This window comes from Pristiophorus japonicus, chromosome 10 (genome assembly GCF_044704955.1).
Source record: "Pristiophorus japonicus isolate sPriJap1 chromosome 10, sPriJap1.hap1, whole genome shotgun sequence".
Taxonomy (NCBI): Eukaryota; Metazoa; Chordata; class Chondrichthyes; family Pristiophoridae; genus Pristiophorus; species Pristiophorus japonicus.
Window position 1 is genome coordinate 59,729,890 of NC_091986.1, and position 15,757 is coordinate 59,745,646.

Consider the following 15,757-nt stretch of genomic DNA (forward strand, 5'->3'; position numbering starts at 1 on the left):
ACATTCTATTACTATGTAGTACAGGGGGTGAATTTCAGTGGCGTTCTCCGGACTGTGTCATAGTTCCAGCAGAGTATCCAGGAAACCCTGAATCGCTACTTGCCACCCACTTCCCCTTCCCCAGGGGTTCCTGGTGGAAAGAAGTGGTAGGCCTGGGGTAGCAGTGCTCATTCCCCCAAAATTCAGTAATAGAGGGTGAGGGCCTAACAGAGACATGCTCTCCCTCTAATCTGCCGCCTAAGCTACCTGTATAGGTATTACCTGTAATGTCTGTATGCTTGTAATGTTTGTAGCTCCACACTGTGGATGTGAACATATTGTGTACTGCAACTACAGAGTTAATAATAAACAGAACCAAGGGGTTCCGGAGACTTCCAAGAGTGCTGCCTGCCATATTAGAAAGTTGTGTGTGCTTGTGCTCTGTGAATATATCACATTTGGTGGCGAGGTGGGATTTTTTGGATGATTTAAAGCTGAAATTTTGTTGGTGAAGGATTCAGCCAGCCGACAGAGAGACTTTGAAAGTTTCTGTATTTGGAAAAAGCTCCAAAATCCGAGGTAAAATACAGCACACGGTGTGAACAGCTAGAAATTAAAATGGCAGCACCCGCAGGTGTAATGGGACATTTGGGTGACTATAGACACAACCAGGAACGTTTTCAAGTGTATGTGGATCGGCTAGAAATGTATTTCACTGCAAATAAGATAATCGAAGTTCCAGAGAATGCAGTCCAGAATCAGGCGATATTGCAATGTAAGAGAGTGATCTTCTTATTGGAAGCTGGTCTGGAATTGTATGAAGCACTGATAAATCTGATTGTGCCTGACGAGCCAAAGGACACGACGCTTAAAGAGATTTTAATGAAGCTGGAGCAGCACTATAACCCCAAGCCGTTAGAAATTGCTGAAAGCTATCATTTCGGGATACGGAATTAAAAGTCTGATGAATTTATCAGTGATTACATTGTAGCATTAAAAAAGCTATCTATTTACTGTAATTTCGGAAACTTCCAAAACCGAGCATTACGGGATCATTTTGTTTGTGGGCTGAAAAATGATGCGATCAGAAGAAAGTTATTGACGACGGATGACTTGACTTTTGAGATTGCTTGTCAGACAGCGGGGTTGATGGGCATGGCCGATCAATATTCCCGAGAATTAAATAATAATTACGGTCGTCAGTCAACCGAGGTAAATCACCTGCAGGTTCAAAGTAAAAGACGGTGGGGCCCCAAAGTTTCAGAAACTGGAAATTCTAACAGAGCATCGAAGTCATGCTATAGCTGCCTGGGACAACACATTGCTCAAAGTTGTCCATATGTGAAGGCAGAGTGTTTCTTCTGCAGAAGGACTGGGCATCTTGTGAACGCATGCTGACTGAAGGGTAAACCAGCTTTTAAAGCTATGAGTCCAGCGTTCAAAGCTATAAATAGAAATCCCAAGAGACTACACAGAATGGAAGAACAAAAACAGGACGAGGAGATGTTAGAGTTACATGTCATCAGGAGCACGAGGTTAACGACAGTGATTCGAAAAGTATCAAAATCCACAAAGATGTTGTGGGATTCAAGATACCAATGCAACTCGACACGGGTGCATCCATGAGTATAGTACCGGAGTCACTATACCTCGACAAATTGCGTGATTTCCCATTGGAAAAATCCAAGACAGAGCTGCGAGGCTACTCAGGAAAGAAAATTCCTGTAGTAGGTCGTATCACCATACTGGTGAAATACAAGGATCAATTTCAGAATTTGCCTCGAGTAGTGAAAGGAGACAAGTCTGCCTTACTAGGAAGAAATTGTTAAAATCACTGAAGTTGGATTGGAGTGAGATTTTCCATGTGGAAGCGAGATTTGCATCAATGGATGATGTTATCAAGAAGTTCTGCAAAATGGGCAGTCCGATCCAAGGCTTCAAGGTGAGTGTCAGGGTACAGAAGGACGCTACATTGGTTTACTAGAAGCTACGTTCCGTACCATATGCACTCAAGGAGAAAGTTGAGCAAGAACTCAAAAGACTGGAGACTGAGAACATTATTTGTAAGATAGATCGATGTAATTGGGCTACACCCATTGTTGTTGTACCTAAGTCCGATGGTAAGGTAAGATTGTGTGGTGATTCTAAAGTAACCGTAAACCAGGTTCGAGAGTGTAATGTCCCCAATACATTGCCAAATATAGAAGATTTGTTCACAACACTGACAAGTGGTCAGATCTTCTCAAAACTGGATCTTACGAATGCCTACTTACAGCTTGAACGAGATGAGGAGTCCAAGTCATGCTTCACTATAAATACTCATCTCGGCTTGTATCAATATCAATTTAATAGGCTACCATTTGGAGTGTCTTCCACCCCTGCCATATTCCAAGGGGTGATGAACCAGATTTTTCAAGGTATTGAAGGGGTAGTATGTTATTTAGATGACATACTAATTTCAGCACCAAATAGGCAAATTCATAATAACATATTGAATGAAGTCCTCAAATGGCTAGAGAAGCACAGAGTACCAGTGTCTGCTCGTAAGTGTGAGTTATTTAAAAACTCAGTGGAGTACTTAGGGTACAGAGTAGACAAAAATGGTTTACATCCAACCATGGGAAAGCAGGATGCAATCAGAAATGCACCCAATCCCAGGAATGTCACTGAACTTCTTTCATTATTGAGTCTTTTGAATTATTATAGGAAGTTCCGACCAAATTTGGCTACAGTATTACATCCACTGAATGAACTATTGAAAAAACAGTTCCATTGGAAGTGGTCAAAAGAATGCGATACAGCATTCAAGGAGTGTAAAAGCAAATTGGTAGAGAGCATCATGTTAGTTCACGATGACATATCTAAGGAGATTAAGCCAGCATGTGATGCCTCTCCGTATGGTGTTGGGGCAGTAATCTCTCATGTACAACGTAGTGGGGGGGGGGAGAGACCAATTGCTTTTGCTTCATGCACTCTCAATGCCAGTAATTATGTGCAAATTGAAAGGGAAGCTTTGGCGTTAATTTTTGGGGTCAAGAAGTTCCACAAATACTTGTATGGTAGTAAGTTTACCATCGTTACAGACCATAAGCCCCTGACAGCAATCCTCCATCCAAAGTCCCCAGTTCCAACGTTAGCTGCATCCCGAATGCAGAGATGGGCTTTGATTTTGTCAGCATATACATATGATATTGAATACAGATGATCAGCTGATCACAGTAATGCTGATGCAATGTCTAGATTGCCTTCCCCATCACAAGTTACACCCAATAGGGAAGAAATGTTTTATATTTGATACATCGATGAACTGCCAGTTACAGCTGAAGAAATTGGTAGAGCAACCAAACGTGACCCAGTGATGTCAAAGGTGTATGATTATATTGCAAATGGATGGCCAAACCATGTAACAGACAAAGATATTCATCCGTTCTTCATTCGAAGGAATGAATCATCAGTTGATAAAGATTGTATCATGTGGGGTGCAAGAGTGGTTATACCAAATAAATTCAGGTCCAAATTATTAGGAGATCTCCATGACCAGCATCTGGAAATGTGCTTGACCAAGAGTTTTGCACGCAGTTATTTATGGGGACCGGGTCTTGATAAAAATATAGAGTACATCGTGAGTCAGTGTACGACATGTCAATCGGTAAGCAAGCAACCAGCATCAGTACCATTACAGCCATGGAAATGTCCTCCCAGTGTGTGGCAAAGGCTACATATTGATTTTGCTGAGTTAGAAGGACCACAATTGTTCATTGTGATTGATAGGCATTCGAAGTGGGTCAAGGTGTTTCCAATGTGGAAAATAATAACAAGTAAAACGTTAGACATTTTGCGAAGATTATTTTCTTCATTTGGCCTCCCAGAAGAAATTGTTTCAGATAATGGACCACAATTTGCACAGTTCAAGAGCAAAAATGTTGTGATACATACCAAGGTTCCACCATACCATCATACCACCCTGCCTCAAATGGTGCAGCAGAGCGCACGGTACAAATTGTAAAACGTGCCCTCATAAAACAAATGTTAGGTCCGAATCCAAAGAAACGACAATTGTCATTGGATCACAAATTGGCTAATTTTTTGATTACATATCTTAATAATCCTCATACAACTACTGATAGAACACCAGCAGAGTTGTTTCTCAAACGACAACCACGAACCAGATTCTCGTTGTTAATTTGGCATAGTCTGAAGAAGAGACACAATTAAGACAGAAAGAGGATCATGATAGAGGTAGAGAGAGAAGTGTGAAATTAAACCAGAGTGAAGAACCATCTTCATAAATGGTTAAAGTGGTTACCATGAAGAGTAGTGAAGACATGTGGTCCTCGCACATCGTTGGTCAAGATGTTTGATAATGTACAGGTTAGGTTTGTTCACATTGATCATATTTTACCTACAGACATGGAAGGAGTTGAAGGTAGGAATGATTCAATTATTTCTGAGTCATCAGATAGTTTTGATATACCGGTAGCAAATCCTACATCCAATGTACTGGAAACAAATCCAAGAGAAAATCAGAATATAAGTCTGGGTCCGAGTCAGGAAAACAAAGAGCCTGAAGTTAGAGTGAGTTCAAATGAAAATCAAGGAAATTCCATGGAGGAAACGTTCCTCAGGATGAGCCTCGAATGAGTGTAAATTCTACACCATGTTTGAAAAGTTCTGTTCGAGAGTGAAGATATTCTCTTCAAAACAGAAACCAAGTGGTTAAGTTAAATTTGTAAATATGGAAAAAATAAGTCTATATCCTGTGTTATGTATAAACATGCAAGTTATGTATGATGTTTGGTGTAATAAGTTATTCATTGAGGAGGGAGAAGTATAATATCTGTAAGCTTGTAATGTTTGTAGCTCCACACTGTGAATGTGAACGTATTGTGTACTGCAACTGCAGAGTTAATAATAAACAGAACCAGGCGGTTCCAGAGACTTCCACCATGTTAGAAAGCTGTGTGTGCTTGCGCTCTGTGAATATATCATATTACCCTCTACGGAGGCCTAGAAAACTGTACATCCTTCCTCAGGGCTCTTCTGACACTTTAAGCACCCTCAATGCCTCTTGTGCTGCTGCGGCACCTGCTGATTTTCCTCTTCAGCCCTGGCAGTATTCCACTTGGCGACAGGAGTCCAGCTGGAAGCCCTTCTTGTATGGCTGGTGAACCCCGACCCAGGAAAATGGGCTGGATTGCAGTGAGGTCGACGAGGCATGCAGAAGCCAAGCCCAAATGCTATCCTGCCTCTAGAAGGAAAATCTAGCCCCCCTGTGAAAATTACTTACTATTTGAAATCTTGTCATAGACTTCTCAACTCCTCTTTTTGGACTGAATGTGTGTATGCTATGTGTGCATGTGTGTGCATGTGTGTAAAAGAGAGAAAATGAAGAGGTGTACTGTTCCTTTCAAACTGATACAAGTTCAATTATACCAATAATACTAACTGGCAAATAGTTAATCATCGCAAAGGTTATTTGGCACTTGGACTGAGAAATAATTAATTATAGCAGCAGCTAATGTGTTCCTTTGAGGTTAATTATTCAATTTAAATCATCTCAATCTGCACACCTAAACTTGCTTTCAATAAGGGGCACCTTGGAATTTCATGGGAATTTTCTCTCTTATAGAGGACATTCCAAGTAATGCTAATTTTTCCTAAAAGCATGGGCCAAATGTAACTGTGGCACCCAGTGTAAACAGGGTAGCAGCAGCCTTAAAATGGTATTGAGTTACTTACGCTCGTTTACTGTGCTACTTCACCTATTGCCATCTTGGATGGGAGGTCAGAGCACCGCCTGTTTTAGAGACGCTAATTTGTAATGTGCAAATCATGCACTTAGGATATAATAGCAATTTTGAGGTACAAATGGGTGAAACGTGCACCATTTCATTCATTTGCACCAGCATTGAGCAGCCTAACCAACATTCCTTAAAGGGATAGCTAAAGGTCACTCAAAAACTGCCAAAACCATTTTTATCTTTTATTTTTGGAAATACTCCTCCTGGCCCCATAGAAATCCATGCATCCCCGCCACCTCCCTCACTCCATTTGCTCACCTCCCATTTTGTGCCATATATTAAAATCGGCTGCATGAAATCAACTGAGGATAGTCAAAGTATTGAGTACGACTATGATTTATAGTACTTGAGTAATATTTGCTTCACAATAAGAGTAAGTGGGGGTTATTTTGGTGAAAGGGTGAAAACAGGTGCTAAATGATGCCATGCTATTAAGACGTGCTTGTTTGAAAGGTTTAGCACACAATTTTGGTTCTAATTGATGTTTACTATTATTTGAACTTGCCTGGAGAGCTAGAGCAGACACCTGCTGGTTTAGCAGTCAAGCACTGACAAGACGCAATTTTCGAGAAGCAGTATATGTGGGCTTCTTGCACCCACTTCCACTGAAGGTGTGGAGTGCTGCCTGACACACAGTAGCACATTGTAGGATGGCTCAGGGACTGAGGGAGAGCACGCACAGGTAATTTGATGCGGCACTGGTGTTCCTGATGGAGGAGGTCCTGGTGCAGAAGGGTTATCCTGTACCCACAGCGGGGAAGGACACCACATCCTGTCCATCTTGTCCCTCTCTCCTGCAGCAGCTGGTGCAACTTTGCCTGGCTTCATGTTCACCTTCCATTCCTCCATACACCAAGGGGGATCCCTGGAAAGATGCCGATGAACAAGCACTCCCTTTCTCCTGATGATTCCTATAAGGTGTCCAATAAGGTAGAGCAGCACAGGACTTACTCTTTTTAGGTGAATTTCCAGAATAAATATTGATAAGGTGTTGGTGAGGTCTTGACAAAGTGTCCCAGAAAATCTCCTGATGTGTTTCAAAATTCCTCTTCAAACTTCCAGCAGCAAGTGAACAGTAAAATGTGTTATACCACTAATTAGCCTCTGAAACCCTCTGCAACTACTAGTTTATTCCCAATCAGCTGATCGGCGAGGGCATTAGTTAAAGCGCTAGCCAACAAAATGCCTTGCAACCTCGTTAATGAGTGCGAGAAGGCAATTTAAGTGGCAATCCTCCGTACAGCCGTTCCTAGCACAAGCTTCAGCTCCTTTACTAAGATAGCACCTTGCATTAATCGTGGGCTAAACTGGCCTTTCAGCGTAAGATCACAACTTGGCCACCTCGCAAGCTGTTTAAGGCTTCTAGGAGGCGAAATTGCTCTTCCTGTTCGCGTCTCCAGGAAGTGGAATTGGGCAGGGGTTTTGTGGAGGTAGCACCTCATTCCTGCCGGGAGAGCTCCGCTCGGCTGCGCACGCCGATGATGACGTCATTGGCATGCGCATCATCCCTTTACCACCCCGGAAGTTAAATTGCCCCGCGCAACCTACCTTACCGTCTGCGATGACAACGACAGCTTCAGTGTCAAGTTACAGTCAGGAATCGGCTGGAGCAGCGCTATTCAAAGGCACCATCTTGAAGAATATTTTCTGTCAGCCATTACCTTTCTCTGCTTTCTGTGATGTATTCTCTACTACATCACTAAAGTACATACACTCAAGATGGCTTCAACTCAGGAAATTGTCAGGTGACCTGCCCCATTATTGTATTTACAGCAATGGCTACGTTACCACAGTAGTCCACTTAGGTGGAGCTATATATTACACTTCTTCCTCCTTAATTAAGAAGTAATTACAACAAAATACTCATCATACATAACTTGCATGGTTATACATAACAAAAGATATTGACTTATTTTGCCATATTTACAAATCAAACTTAACCACAGGTTTTCAGTTTCAAAGATGGTACCTTCGCTCTTGAACAGAACTTCCCAAAAATGGTGAAGAACTTAGTCTTATTCTAGGCTGAGCCGGAGGAGAATTTTCGTCCAAGGGATGCCCTTGCTCTACATTTGAACTGTATTATCAAATGTTTGTCTGCCTGAGTCAGGCACAGACATAAATTCTGACCTTCTCTTGGACTTTTTTCAAGTATATCTGATGTAGGATTTGCTATTGGTACTCTACTTGTAACAAAACTATCTGCTGAGTCAGAAATAATCGAATCATTCCAACCTTCAACTCCTTCCACGCCTGTAGGTAAAATATGATCAATGTGAACAAACCTGACCTGTCCATGATCAAACATCTTGACCATATATGTGCAAGGACCACATATCTTCACCACTCTTCCTGGTAACCACTTTAACCATTCATGGTGATGGTTCTTCACTCTCACCTTCTGATTTAATTTCACACTTCTTTCTCTTACTCTACCTCTATCATGATTCTCATTCTGTCTTCATTGTTTCTCTTCTACTAACTGTGCCACGTTTGGCTTTAACAACAAGAACCTGGTTCATGGCTATCATTTGAGAAACAACTCTGCTGCTGTTCTACCAGTAGTTATATGAGGAGCATTATGATATGTATTTAGTAAATTCGCTAAATTGTGGTCCAACAACAATGGCCGTTTCATAGAAACATAGAAACATAGAAAATAGTTGCAGGAGTAGGCCATTTGGCCCTTCGAACCTGCACCACCATTCAATATGATCATGGCTGATCATGCAACTTCAGTACCCCATTCTTACTTACTCTCCATACCCCTTGATCCCTTTAGCCGTACAGGCCACATCTAACTCCCTTTTGAATATATCTAATGAACTGGCCTCAACAACTTTCAGTGGTAGAGAATTCCACAGGTTCACAATTCTCTGAGTTTCTCCTCATCTCGGTCCTAAATGGCTTACTCCTTATCCTTAGATTGTGACCCCTGGTTCTAGATTTCCCCAACATTGGGAACATTCTTCCTGCATCTAACCTATCCAATCCCATCAGAATATTTTATGTTTCTAAGAGATCCCCTCTCATTCCAGTGAATAGAAGCTTAGTCGATCCAGTCTTTCTTCATATGTCAGTCCTGCCATCCCGGGAATCAGCCTGGTGAACCTTCGCTACACTCCCTCAATAGCAAGAATGTCTTTCCCCAGATTAGGAGACCAGAACCACACACAATATTCAAGGTGTGGTCTCAACAATGATAAAGAAATTTGCAGATGATACAAAAATTAGCTGTGTGGTTGACAGTGAGGAGGAAAGCTAAGACTGCAGGAAGATATCCATAAACTGGTCAGATGGGCAGAAAAGTGGAAAATGGAATTCAATCTGGAAAAGGGTGAGGTGATGCATTTGGGGCAGGGCAACAAGATAAGGGAATACACAATAAATGGAAAGATACTGAGAAGTGTGGAGGAACAGAGGGACCTTACAGTGTATGTCCACAGATCCCTGAAGGTAGGACATGTCGATAAAGTCATTAAAAAGGCATACGGAATAATTCCCTTTATTAACCGAGGCATAGAATACAAGAACAGGGAGGTTATGCGTGAACTGTATACAACATTAGTTAGGCCACAGCTAGTGTACTGCATGCAGTTCTGGTCACCACATTACAGGAAAGATTTCACCAGAGAGGGTACAGAGGAGATTTACGAGGATGTTGCCCGGACTGGAAAATTATAGCTATGAGGAAAGATTGGATAAACTGAGGCTGAGGGGAGATTTAATTGAGGGGCCTAGATAGAGGAATGACCTATTTTTTTAGCAGAGGGGTCAATAACCAGAGGGCATAGATTTAAACTAATTGGGGCGTGGTTTAGAGGGGATTTGAGGGTAAATTTCTCCACCCAGAGGGTGATGGGGATCTGGAACTCACTGCCTGAAATGGTGGTAGAGGCAGAAACCCTCACCACATTTAAAAAGTACTTGGATGTGCACCTTAATTGACGTAATCTACAGGGCTACGGACCAAAAGCTGGAAAGTGAGATTAGGCTGGATAGCTCTTTGTCAGCTGGCGCAGATGCGATAGGCCAACATGGCCTCCTTCCGTGCTGTAAATTTTTATGATTCTATGATTGAGGGACAGCACGGGTTAGATACAGCAAATCGCTTCCTCTGCCCTATCCTGTTGAACACCACCAGGGCAGCTACAGCAGTGATCAGATTCAGAGTAAAGTTGAAACAAATGTTCACCCAGAGGGTGTTGGGGGTCTGGAACTCACTGCCTGAAATGGTGGTCGAGGCAGAAACACTCATCACATTTAAAAAGAACAGGCTCGACAGGCTGAGAGGCCCCTTTCTGTGCTGTAACCATTCTATGATTCTATGATATCCAGAAAATAAACTGCAGTTATAGAGATTCATTACATCAGCAGCAACAATCCCCAACTGTCAGAGTGAACATGGTTCAGTCGGGATCTGATTAACAGCAACAATATCAGCAGAATCCAAGCCCTACAGTCCGCTGTGAACTGGCTGGTGTGTCTGCAGGTTGGCTGACTGAATGAATCCCTTCCCACACACTGAGCAGGTAAATGGCCTCTCCCCAGTATGAACTCGCTGGTGTGTCAGTAGGTTGGCTGACTGAGTGAATCCCATCCCACACTCAGAGCTGTGAACGGCCTCTCCCCAGTGTGAGTGCGTTGGTGTTATATCGCAGGCTTTCTGCTTTTAAAGCTCTTCTCACAGTCAGAACATTTAAACGGTCTCTTATTGGTGTGAACAAGTTGGTGTGCAGTGAGCTGGGATGAACGAGTGAATCCCGTCCCACACACGGAACAGGTAAAAGGTCTCTGCCCAATGTGAACTCGCTGGTGAGCCAGAAGCTCGGGTGAATTAGTGAATCGTTTCCCACACACAGAGCAGATGAACAGCCTCTCCCCAGTGTGAACTTGCTTGTGTTCAGTGAGGGCGGATGACTGAGTGAATCCCTTTCCAAAACTTTGGATTTGGATCCAACATTTGCTTGATGAGGGCATGTTTTACAACTTGTACTATGAGCTCTGCTGCACCATTTAAAGCAGGGTGGTACGGTGGAATCTTGGTATGTTTCACACCATTTCTGTTCGTGAACTGTGCAAATTCTTCTGAACAAGATTGTGGCTCAAGTTCTTCTGGGAGGCCATATGAAGAAAATAATCTTCGCAAATTGTCTAGTGTTTTACTTGTTATTTTCCACATCGGAAACACCTCTTCCCACTTCGAATGGCTATCAATCACAATGAACAATTGCTATCCTTCTAGTTCAGCAAAATTGATGTGTAATCTTTGCCATACCCTGGGAGGACATTTTGATGGTTGTAATGGTACTGATGGTGTTTTCTTGCTTACCGATTGACATGTTGTACACTGACTAACAATGTAGTCTATATCTTTATCTAGACCTGGCCACCATAAGTAACTACATGCAAAACTCTTGGTCAAACACATTCTCAGGTGGTAGTCTTGAAGATCACCGAATAATTTGGACCTAAATTTATTTGGTATAACTACTCTTGCACCCAACATAATGCAATCTTTATCCACTGATAATTCATTCCTATGAACAAAGTATGGATGAATATATTTCTCTCATACTTGGTTTGGCCAGCCATTTGCTATGCAATCATACAGCTTTGACATAACTGGGTCATGTTTAATTGTTCTACCAATCTCTTCAGCTGTGACTGGCAGTTCATCAATGTATGAAAAATAGAACACTTCTTCCCTATTGAGTGTAACTTGTGATGGGGATGGTAACCTAGACATAGCATCAGCATTACTGTGATCAGCTGATCATCTGTACTCAATGTCACACGTATACAAAATCAAAGCCCATCTCTGCATTCGGGCTGCAGCTAAGGTTGGAACTGGGGACTTTGGATGGAGGATTTATGTCAGCAGCTTATGGTCTGTGGTGATGGTAAACTATGACCATATAACTATTTCTGGAGCTTCTTGACCCCAAAAATGAATGCCAAAGCTTTCCTTTTGACTTGCGCATAATTACGCCCACTGGCATTGAGAGTGCGTGAAGCAAAAGCAATTGGTCTCTCCTCCCCCACTATGTAGTACATGAGAGATCACTGTTTTCAACAGGTCATTCAGTGGATGTAACAATGAAGCCAAATTTGGTAGGAACTTCCCATAATAGTTCAAAAGACCCAAAAATGATCGAAGTTCAGTGATATTCCTGGGAGTGGGTACATTTATAATTGCATCCAGCTTTCCCTTAGTTGGATGTAAACAATCTTTGTCTACACTGTGCCCTAAGTACTCCACTGAGTTTTGAAATATCTCACACTTGCAAGCAGTCACTTGTACGCCGTGCTTCTCTAGCATGTGAGTATTTCATTCAATACGTTATTATGGATTTGCCTGTTTGGTGCTGAAATTAATATGTCATCTAAATAACATATTACCCCTTCAATGCCTTGCAGAATCTGGTTCATCACTATTTGGGATATGGTGAGGGCGGAAGACACGCCAAATGGTAGCCTATTAAATTGATATAGGCCTAGATGAGTATTTATAATCAAGCATGACTTGGACTTCTCATCTAGTTCAAGTTGTAAGTAGGCATTTATGAGATCTAACTTTGAGTAGATCAGATTATCTGTCAGCGTTATGAATAAATCGTCTACATTTGGTAATGTATTGGGTAGATTACCCTCTAAAACCTGGTTTACAGTTACTTTATAATCACTACACAACCTTACCTTACCATCAGACTTAGGTACAACAACAATGGGTGTAGCCCAATTACATCGATCTATCTTACAGATTATGTTCTCAGTCTCTAGTCTTTTGAGTTATTGCTCAACTCTCTCCTTGAGTGCATATGGTATGGAACATGGCTTGTAGTAAGCCAATCTAGCGTCCTTCTGTACCCTGACACTTGCCTTGAAGCCTTGGATCGGACTGCCCATTTCATAGAACACCTTTGGATACTTCTTGATTATATCATCCTTTGATGCAAATTTCGTTTCAACATGAAAAATCTAATTCCAATCCAGCTTCAGTGATCCCAACCAATTTCGACCTAGTATGGCAGACTTGTCTCCTGCCACTACTAAGAGAGGCAAGCTCTGAAATTGATCCTTGTATTTCACCGGTACAGTAATATATCCAACCACAGGAATTTGCTTTCCTGAGTAGGCTCGCAGCTCTATCTTCAAATTCTCCAGTGGAAAATCACTCAACTTGTCGAGTTATAATGATTCCAGTACTACGCTTACGGATGCACCAGTGTCAATTTCCATGGGTATCTTGGTTCCTGCAACGTCTACTTGGATGACGATACATTGCGCATCGTTGTTAGGTAGCCTTGTGCTCCTGATGATGTGTATTTGCCCATCCTGTTTCTTTTCTTCCATGTTTCTGTGGATTTCTACTTATAGCCTTGAAAGTTGGTTTACTCTTCAGTCGGCATACCTTCGTAAGATGTCCAGTTTTCCTGCAGATGAAACACTCTGTTTTCACACACGGATAACTTTGAGCAGTGTGCTGTCCCAGGCACCGATAGCACAACTTCAATGCTCTGCTACCTTAGCCAGTTGCTGAGGCCTTGGGGCCCAAGTACCTTTTACTTTTAACCTGCAGGCAATACACCTCAGTTGTCTGACGACTGGAGCTAGTATGAAATTCTCGGGAATATTGGTCGGCCATATCCATTGACACAGCTGTCTGACAAGCTAAATCAAATGTTATCAACAACTTTCTTCTGATCGCTTCATTTTTCATCCCATAAGCAATGCGGTCACACATTGCTCAGTCCTGAAAGTTTCTGAAATTACAGTGAATGGACAGCCCGGCCCGGAAATCAGCACGGTCCCGGTCTGCAAGACCATCAGCAGGCCGGGGCCATTAGAGGGAACAGCATGCGGTGGCATACAACTGCAGGGAGCAGCGCGTGCTGTTGTAGGAGGGCGACAGCTGATTGCAGCGCGGGCAAGTACAGCAGGAGTGGTGAGGTCGGGGCGAAGGAGCAGCAAGAGTTTGTTGAGGGATTCAATTGGGGCCCAGGAGAGGTGAGAATTTGGGGCCCAGAAGGGGCAAGGGCCCAGGGGCAGCACGAGGCAGCCCACACTGCGATATGTGTGCGCACTGTGCAGCAGAGATGGTCTCCAGTCGTCTTGTTTAATCCTTGCCACTGGACCAAGACCTCACTCTGTCAAGCCTGTGTGGTGGCTGGGGTGCAATGACCACCACATGTTAAAAAATCCAAGCACAGACATCTTCCACCCTTCAAGATGTAGTTTGGGATCTGGAATATTAGGTCCTTCATTGAAACAACTGTGAACTCATCCCTTTTCAGCGTGGAAGCAAGTCATCCTCGCTTCGAGGGACTGCCTATGATGATGAGCTTCTTTAATGCTACAGTGTTCTCACTGATATTTTTGTCAATTAACTGATCTCGTATTCCAAAATAATAACTTCCAGCAATTTCCGGGGACTCTAGTTCTGTTCTAACTTGGTTAGAATCTCCGTAAGTGATGTGTCTTTTGCCATGATGGGAAGAAGCAAATTTTTCAGGGTTTCATACACCTCAAGGCCTGCTTCAGTCAGGGAAATAGCCCATTTTCTTTCTAACACCACCCGATTACAGTTTGCATCATCGGGGACTTCAATGATAACATTTGCGGTGACAAACATTTCTAGCTGCTCCACATATGCTCCAAAATCTCTTGGTGGCATTGGAATTCACCCAAGCGCCCTATTATTCCCATAGACGTGGCCATCTGGACTCAGGCAGTTCAGCCAAGTGTGCTTGTAATTTACTTTGGATTTTTAGCTGTTCTGCAACACAAAGGACCTCTCAAGTTGGCTGGAATTACCCACGACAAAAATTTCAGTTACGGTAGCCAGGAATCTGAACCTTCATCGCCAATGTGGTATATTCTCTATCACACCACTAAAGCACACACACTCAAGATGGCTTCAACTCAGGAACTTGTCTGTTGACGTGTCCCTTTATTGTATTTACAGCAATGGCTGCATTATCACGGTAGTCCACTAGGTGGAGCAGTAGTCCACTAGGTGGAGCTATAGGCAGAATGGCTGGTGGAACAACAACTGCGATTTTTACTTCAAGGAGTCTTATGCCTCCTAAATATTCCCCTGTATAACTCAGAGCAGATTGAAGTTCCAACATTTCTCTCGCTTCATCGGGGCTGTGCTGGCACTTGACCTCCTGCTCCGACGTTACTGTCAGAGGATGCTTAGGCAAAGACAAAGGTGGTGACAATTACAGAGGGAAAGGTATAGCGAGAGAAAGAGAGAGAAAGGCACATACAAAGACAGGGAGAAGCATATGGTGAGGCACAGGGAGAGGTCCATGGAGAGCCCCATGGAGAGGCTCATGGAGTGGCCCATGGAGAGGCCCATGGAGAGGCTCATGGAGTGGCCCATGGAGAGGCCCATGGAGAGCCCCATGGAGAGGCTCATGGAGTGGCCCATGGAGAGCCCCATGGAGAGCCCCATGGAGAGCCCCATGGAGAGCCCCATGGAGTGGCCCATGGAGAGGCCCATGGAGTGGCCCATGGAGTGGCCCATGGAGAGGCTCATGAAGTGGCCCATGGAGAGCCCCATGGAGAGCCCCATGGAGAGGCTCATGGAGTGGCCCATGGAGAGGCCCATGGAGTGCCCCATGGAGTGGCCCATGGAGAGGCCCATGGAGAGACCCATGGTGTGGCCCAGGGAGTGGCCCATGGAGAGGCCCATGGAGTGGCCCATGGAGTGGCCCATGGAGTGGCCCATGGAGAGGCCCATGGAGAGGCCCAGGGAGAGGTCCAGGGAGAGGCCCATGGAGAGGCCCATGGAGAGGCCCATGGAGAGGCCCATGGAGAGGCCCAGGGAGAGGCCCATGGAGAGGCCCAGGGAGAGGCCCAGGATGAGGCACAGGGAGAGGCACAGACAAAGGCACAGAGAAAGACAGACAGCAAGACCGGGAGAAGCATAGCAAAATGTGTCCAGTAATGTATGCCTACCATGGTTG